Here is an 8833-nt window from a genome sequence, read left to right on the forward strand (position 1 = left end):
GTGGGATGGTAGGAGCATTTTTAGAGAGCAAAGAGGGAAAAGTTAAAGATCAAGGGGAGACAGGAGATAAATGATAAGTAAGGTCTCTGAGAAAGCAGGAGAAGATGGCTAGAGAGAAATTCATCTTAAGAGGAAAGGAAGACAAGATGAGCAGGAATTCAAATAGACTTGCAAACTTGGTAGCAGAATATTGAAGAATTTTCCTTCTGATGGTCCCTGTTTGTGTGTGTGTGTGTTAAAAGGCTAGGATACATGCTGAAATTGAGGCAAGATGTTTTAAGAATGGTAGTGAATCTTTGAAATAATCATTGCGGAAATTAAGTTAGTGGCAATCAGGCAAATAAAAAAAGCTTGACAGTTTTATTGGAGGCCCTGGGTGACGTTGGAGGCTACGTACTTATAATGGCATCAAAGTGCAAGACAATGTGATTTTTCTCTAGCAGCTGTCATCTGTCAGCTCCACAAAGAGGACAGATGCATGGGTTCATCCAGAGTTAGGGATTATCAGCCTCTTGGGGCAGAAAGACAAGAGGGTCAGGAGGCTGAGGATATTGGCAAGAGAATGAGGGAAGAGATGAGTACGAAATCCCAGTTGGATAAAAAAGGAAGTGGTGACAGGAGGGGCTTAAAGTGGTCTGGAGGTCCTAGGATGAAATAAACGCTACGGTGGGATTCATGCCACAGAATAGCTAGATGAGTAGGAGATGCCGTAAGAGGGTGGGAGGTCTGAATGTAGGACTTTAGAGGTGTATGGTTCCACGTCCTGACAGACTGAGGGGCAGGGAGGAGGTAGAGAAGAAGGTTCCTGGAGATGAGGAGGCCAAGGGCCTGAGGGTCCAGGAAGTTGCTGGCTCATTTGTAAAAATAATGAAGTCAACCGGAAGATGGCAGTGTTAGGATAAGAAGGCTGAGAACCAGGCACGAAAGTCTTCAGTAAAAGAAGAGACTTGGGAGGGAAGTAAATCCAGGACAGAGACAGAGAGGAACAGGCTCATGACTTGAGCCTCAGAGGAGCAGGGGCTTCATGTGAGGACGCAGTAAAGGTCTGGAAGCAGGAGCAGGGTGTGGAGAGGACAGTGAGCCCACCTCCTGGAGGCTGTGGCTTGCAGGGTGTGGGAGAACAAACAGCCTCCACTTGAGAAACTACAGGCAAAGAGGTGTCCTCAGCACACAGCCAGGCTTCAGCTGAGGCTGGGAATTGGAGGAGCATTAGATCTACCAGGGCTGAGGATGTAAAGGCGTTTATTCTTCATGAAAAGGGAATTCCAGTGAGGAGTTTGGGAGGGAGAGGACTGTGGGCCTGGGTCGGGGAGAAGACAAATGGGTTTATGTTTGGGAGTGTTCATACTGCGACCCTTGGAGCAGTGTGGTATGTTTGTTCTTTCAACATCCAAGAAAATTGTCAGTATTGGTGCACTGTGATAAGGGCTGTTGTACAAATAGCACAGGGCATTTGGGAGTACAAAGGGGAGCACTCCTGGGGAAGGGGTACAAAACTCCAACTGAGGAAGGAAAGCGATAGCGAAGAGGTCCGGAGGAGGGACGGTTGAGCCAAGTTAGCCTACAGATGAGGTAGAAGGGATGATCCAAGCGGATCAAGCAGGAATGCAAAGGCACGTGGTTTGATGGAGCTCACAGTGTTCTAAGAACTTGGACAAGGCTGGGTCAAAGGGTGGATATAGGTGAGGGATGGTAGGCAAGCTCAGAGATGCAGGCAACGTTCAGATCATGAAGGGCCTTGTGGGCCAAGCTAGAGTTAGAACTTCATCCTGAAATCAAGCCAGGGAAAGGTTTTAGGCAGAATGAAATAGCTGGATTTACACCCAGCTGCTGTCACCGAAACAAACTGTAATACACAATAAACCAGTTTCTCCTGTCCAGACTTCTCTGTGCTCTAGATCTATATTTCCAATCACCTGCCAGACCTCTCTCTTGGGACGTCCTGGCCTCTCCTCCTGTGTTCCTTGAATTTAGGGAATGACGCCACCCTTCTTTGTGCCTACACCCAACCTGTTGAGTACTGTTGGAGAAAATCATGCTCCCGGGTATGTTGGTGCCAGGACAAATTAATGATCAACAACAAAGTTGTCTACCAGCATATTCATTAATTTCCTGTGTTAACATGCTCAATAAATGTTTGGAGATAAAAGATAAATCTGTGGATAGTAAGATTTCACTAGTAAGGCTGTCTATTGCTTTCTATTGCTTAAGGAAATTATTTTGCAAATACATGTTTAGCAAGAGTTCTCTATGACAGTTCTTTGTGAAGTTGTTTCAGTTGTCTACGGTTGTGTAACAATCCACGCACACATAGGGATTATACAGTATTTATTTTAAATGGTTCATGACTCAGGATGAGGAATTCAGGCAGGGTTCAGCTAGACAATTCTTCCGCTCTCTGTGGAGTTGACTAGGATTACTCCATGGGATACAAATGGTGTTGGGTTGGTCTAGGGGGGTGGGGTCCAAAAAGGCTCCCCTCACATGTCTTGAATCTCTGTAGGAATAGCTAGAAGCTGAGCTCAGGTGAGCTGCTCCCCTCTCTGTGCAGTCTCAGGACCTCTCCATGGTCTTTCCAGCAGCCTTGCTGGAATTCTTATATAATGACAGGATTCAAGGAGTGATATTGAAAAGAAAGGAAGTCTCAAAGTCTGGGCTTGGAAACTGGCACAGTGTCACTTCCATGCAGTCTATTGGTTAGAGAAGTCACGTAGAGCTCACCAAGATTCAAGATGAACTGGGACACAAAGACCTTACCTCTCCATAGTTAAGAGACCAAGAGAATTCATGCTGTCTTTAAACTGACACAACTGCGTTCTTGCTAGGAATAGACGAGGATATTTCAAAAGTGAAATTAATCTTTTGATCTTTCTGTGAAATTGCTATCATTCAAAATATGTGTGAGGGCATTGTTTTTTACATTTTAAATATCAATTAACTAATTTCGTATTGAGATATAATTAATATACGACAAAATTTATCCTTTTGAAGTGTACAGTTCAGGGGTTTTTATTATATTCACAAGGTTGTACAATCAAAACCACTATCTAATTTCATAAAATTTTCGTCACCTCCGAAAGAAACTTTGTATCCATTAGCAGTCACTCCCTATTACCCCATCTCCCCAGTCACTGCCAACCACTAATCTACTCTCTCTCTCTATGGATCTGCCTTTAGAGATTTCATATAAGTGAAATCATGTGATATGTGGCCTTCTGTATCTGGCTTCTTCCATTTAGCATAAGTTTTTAAGATTCATCCATATTGGAGCATGTATTAGTACTTTATTCTTTTTTATGGCTGAGTAATATTTCTTTGTATGGATCTACTATATTTTGTTTATCTACTCATCAGCTGACACACAATTTATAAATGAATGTGCACTTGACCCAGTCAACATCATTTTTTCTCTTCCAAGCATTCATTTAAAAGATAAATCCACAGATCCGTTCGTTAGGTTACTCCTTTCTGCCAGTGGATGCCGACGAGTAAGCATCGTTAGTCTCCCCTCCCACTGCAGTCATGTCTAAGTCAGAGTCTCCCAAAGAGCCCAAACAGTTGTGAAAGCTCTTCATCGGACGTTTGAGCTTTGAAACAACCAATGAGAGTCTCAGGAGCCATTTTGAGCAATGGGGAATGCTCACAGACTGTGTGGTAATGAGAGATCCAAACACCAAGAGCTCTAGAGGCTTTGGCTTTGTCATGTACGCCACTGTGGAGGAGGTGGATGCAGCTATGAATGCAAGGCCACACAAGGCGGATGGAAGAGTTGTGGAACCAAAGAGGGCCGTCTCAAGAGAAGATTCTCAAAGACCTGGTGCCCACTTAACTGTGAAACTGTTCTTTGAAACCACGAAATCAAGGTGGTTTGTCAAAGTATTGGCCTCCACCATCATAGGGGCCAGAGCTTCCGTCTCTGAAATTTCCTCTTTTCATGGGTCCAAAATCTGAAGATTGATTGTTGTAATTGCCAAAATCATTGTAGCTTCCGCCACCTCCAAAATTGCTTCCATCATTACTAAATCCATTATAGCCATCCGCACTGCCACCATATCCACCACCACCATGGCTGCCACCAAAGTCACCTTGACCACTGAAGTTTCCTCCGTGACCGAAGTTGTCATTCTCACCAAAACCACCTCTAAGACCACCACCAAAATTTCCGGAACCACTTCGATCTCTTTGGCTGGACGAAGCACTAGCCATCTCTTGCTTAGATAGGGCTTTCCTAACTTCATAGATATGGCCGTTCACAGTATGGTATTTCTGAATGACAATCTTGTCTACGGAGTCATGATCGTCAAAAGTCACAGAAGCAAATCCTCTCTTCTTGCCACTGCCTCTGTCAGTCATGATTTCAATCACTTCAATTTTCCCATACTGTTCAAAATAATCTCTTAGGTGATGTTCTTCAGTGTCTTCTTTAATGCCCCAGCAAAAGTCTTTTTCACAGTTAAGTGGGCACCACTCATCAGCATCCACGGGCAGAAAGGAGTAACCTAACGAACGGATCTGCGGATTTATCTTTTAAATGAATGCTTGGAAGAGAAAAAGAAAATGATGCTAACTGGGTCAAGTGCACATTCATTTATCTCCAAACATTTATTGAGCATGTTAACGAAGGAAATTAATGAATATGCTGGTAGACAACTTTGTTGTTGATCATTAATTTGTCCTGGCACCAACATACCCGGGAGCATGATTTTCTCCAACAGTACTCAACAGGTTGGGTGTAGGCACAAAGAAGGGTGGTGTCATTCCCTAAATTCAAGGAACACAGGAGGAGAGGCCAGGACGTCCCAAGAGAGAGGTCTGGCAGGTAGTTGGAAATATAGACCTAGAGCACAGAGAAGTCTGGACAGGAGAAACTGGTTTATTGTGTATTACAATTTGCTTCGGTGACAGCAGCTGGGTGTAAATCCAGTTATTTCATTCTGCCTAAAACCTTTCCCTGGCTTGATTTCAGGATGAAGTTCTAACTCTAGCTTGGCCCACAAGGCCCTTCATGATCTGAACGTTGCCTGCATCTCTGAGCTTGCCTACCATCCCTCACCTATATCCACCCTTTGACCCAGCCTTGTCCAAGTTCTTAGAACACTGTGAGCTCCATCAAACCATGTGCCTTTGCATTCCTGCCTGTCAACATTTGTTATCATCTATCTGTTGATTTTAGTCATCCTAGTCGGTGTGAAGTGGTATCTCTTTGTGGTTTGGAGTTGCACTACCCAGTACTAATGGTGCTGAGCATATTCCCATGTACTTATTGGCTGTTTTACTTTATTTATTTTTTGAGGAAGTTATCCCTGAGCTAACATCTGCTGCCAATTCTCCTCTTTTTGCTGAGGAAGACTGGCCCTGAGCTAACATTCATGCCCATCTTCCTCTACTTTATGTGTGGGACACCTGCCACAGCATGGCTTGACAAGCACTGCATAGGTCCACACCTGGGATCTGAACTGGCAAACCCCGGGCTGCTAAAGCAGAACGTGCAAACTTAACCACTGTTCCACTGGGCTGGCCCCAGCCATTTTATTTTTGGAAACATTTCCTTAGAGAAACGTCTGTTCCAATCCTTTGGCCATTTTTAGTTGGGTCACTTATCTTTTTATTGTTGAGTCAAGCCAGGATTTTGAATCCTGGAAGTCTGGCCCCACAACCTGTGGGCCTAACTCTCATGCTTTCCTGCCTCTTGCTCTGCATCATAGTTACATGGTACAAATTTTGTGTTATTACTATTTACTCTATGTAGGAAGTAGGATAAAAATGCCTTTAAAAGCTGGAAATCATAGTTTCTCTTGGAGGTGACAACTATCTTGGTTTGGGAAAATACCTTTATAACACCTTTAGGAAGGGGAAGGATGCCCTGAGGACACAGTTTAAGAAAGACCTATTTAACCTGCCTCTCACGGGAAGATAAAAGAATCTGAGTTTGAGTGAACAGTCAGAAAGGATAGAAGATAAGGCTCCCTAAAAGAGAGTTAACAAATCATCACCTTGTACACTTGAAATATCTTACAACTTTATTTGTCAATTATACCTCAATAAAACTTAAAAAAAAAAAAAAGAGTTAAGAAAAATGTCGGGAACTAGAGTTTATGGATAAAAGTGACCAGTGAAAATTTTTCAGTGTCAGGGTAACCAAAAGACTTTAGGAATAGGGCTGTTTAAAGTTCAGTATTAAATCATTTATGTTGTTGAATTGTAAACCCCTCTATCTGCTCAAACCTTCTTGGAAAGTCTACTACACATACAATGTAAGCCCCCGGGAAGTCAAAAAAATCTTAAGGAGATTACTGTCCTCTCAAGAGATGTAGGAAAAGAGTCTAAGTCATCTTCATGTAAAATCAAAAGATAGGGTAACTTCAGTGATATTAGATTACATCTCTATCATTAAAATATAGCATGATCAAGAATGTTAAAATAATGTGGCAGAGTGACTTGCTGAGACCTTAAACTTATGTTTTCCTTTTCACTACTCTGGAAAGAAATCTCCATGTCGGTTTTTAGGGGTGAGTGTAGGGGAGCCAGAAGCTCCCATATTGTTGTATTGCATGTTGTTGTCTTACAATACTATAACTGTATGGTATTGTTCCCATATTGTATTACAACATGAGTGGATCTGATAGTGCTCAGAACCAGAAGTATGTGGATACGACATGAATAATCAGATTTGAAGTGTGTGGAGCTAGAAGCTAATCAGTGGAAAATTCTTCCAACCATCAGACGCATAACAGATGAGTGGAATGTTTGGTTCTCATCAATGCCTCGTCAAAATGGAAATTATTCAATATGGTTGCATCTGCAATTACAAATGTACCATTTTTCCTTCTTTTTTGATGGGATTACATGAAAAATAATTGATCAGAATTCCTATGTTTCTAGGGTAGCAATACTACAAAACACAAGTGTGTGTGACTGTGTATGAAGTCACCTAATTTAGGCAATTACCAATAATTAAAAACAAATTTAAATAGAATCTCAATCTAAGCATGAGCAAACACCAGAAAACCCAAATTTAGAGACATTCTACAAAATAACTGACCAGTACTCTTCAGATGTGCAATTGTACATAACAACTAAATGCAAGGTAGGATCCTCTGTTAGATCCCGGACCAGAAATAGAATATTAGTGAGAAAACTGGTGCGATACAAGTTGACAACAGTGACTCCCTTTTGTACCTTGGACTCCACCTTGCTAAAAATATGAAATTGTGTTGGCCTTGCTGACTTGCTAAAAGGAAGTTATTTGCTGAGAAAGGACTTTCTGAAGGACTCTGCAGAAATATACTTTTTCTGATAGCAACAAGATGTCTTTGAGTAAGCCAATGAACTGTGACATAAATTTACCCTCCCGACCAAACAACTGAGGCCATTATTCTGAGTTCTCCTTTTTGCTAATAAAAATTCCTGACTTTTACTCCTGAGGGGGGCACTTTTCTGGCTGCTGCAGAACCTGTGTTCCCTGAATTGCAATTGTAAGACCCCAAATAAATGGTCTCCTTTTGTTTTGCAGTTGCCCCTTTTTTCTAAGTTGACGTATTTGGTGTCAGAGATGTGGGATCCAAAGTGACTTTCCACCTATTTCCAGCACAGCTGGTCATTTTGAGCAAGGTACCTGCATGAATCTCTTATGCTCTGTCATCTCCCAGTGGCCCCTGACCCAGGTGGTGAGTCCTTTCAGTTTTGTTTTGTTTTTTTTTTTTGAGGAAGATTAGCCCTGAGCTAACTACTGCCAATCCTCCTCTTTTTTTGCTGAGGAAGACTGGCCCTGAGCTAACATCCATGCCCATCTTCCTCTACTTTATACGTGGGTCACCTGCCACAGCATGGCTTTTTTGCCAAGCAGTGCCGTGTCCGCACCCAGGATACGAACCGGTGAACCCCAGGCTGCGGAGAAGTGGAACATGCACACTTAACCGCTACGCCACCGGGCCGGCCCCTGTCCTTTCAGTTTTGAAACTCCCGCCTTGGTTGAGGTTCTGATTTTTATTCTGGGTATCTTTTGGAACTGGTTTAAGAGAATTTATGGTCACTTTTGGTGAGTACATGCTTGTAGCAGGATGTATGCAGTGTTTGCTGTGGGGACTCAACCCTTGTTTGGGGCTTCTGCTGGAAATATAATGGAAGTACACAGTCTAAAACTACTACAGGGACTCAATCCCTTTTTGGGACTCCTGCTGGATTTACGTTTAAAAATTATGGATCCTCCACATGTAGATTTTTAGAGAAATGGCTCTGATATACCAAGGATGATTTAAAACTTGTTTGGTTCCAATGGGACTCATTTGAAATACCTTAATTAATGTGTGTGCACAGTTAGAAAATAAGAGATCTAAAACTAAGCAAGTGGAATGGGAAGATTATTTTAATTCGTATGTTGAAGCTTCTTGGCAAGTCATCCATCCTTTCCAAAAGCAGAGGAAACTCATGATTCCCAGTGTTTTACAACAGCTGTTGAAAACAGGACCCATCATAGTAAAGACATTTTAGGGAACCCAAAGGCAAGAGAGGTTCCTCTTGGTCCATGGACCAGGATCTTGTGCCTTTCTAGAGATGGGTGAACTTTTGGATAATTTGGAACTGTAATGGCCATCCTGTGGAAAGTTTGTTTCAGATAAGTCCAACTTAAAGGGCATCCTTAACAGAGAGGATTCCACGACTCTCAAGAGACAGTGGAATGCATTCTTTGGTAATTAGAAGATTCTAATTACCAAAGACAAATGACTTCAATAACAAAGACAAAAGACAAAATGACTTCAATAACATTCTAAGAAGAATTATTACAGCATGCAAGTAAATAATAAAAAAAACTTTAGTAAAAATCTTTGGACAT

At 42.1% G+C, this 8833-nt stretch overlaps 1 pseudogene; it reads right to left on the reverse strand.

Moving 5' to 3' along the window:
* Positions 1 to 3830: 3830 nt before the first annotated feature.
* Positions 3831 to 4478, reverse strand: LOC100063330 (heterogeneous nuclear ribonucleoprotein A1-like; annotated as a pseudogene).
* Between the last annotated feature and the right edge of the window lie 4355 nt (positions 4479 to 8833).

This window comes from Equus caballus, chromosome 24 (genome assembly GCF_041296265.1).
Source record: "Equus caballus isolate H_3958 breed thoroughbred chromosome 24, TB-T2T, whole genome shotgun sequence".
Lineage (NCBI taxonomy): Eukaryota > Metazoa > Chordata > Mammalia > Perissodactyla > Equidae > Equus > Equus caballus.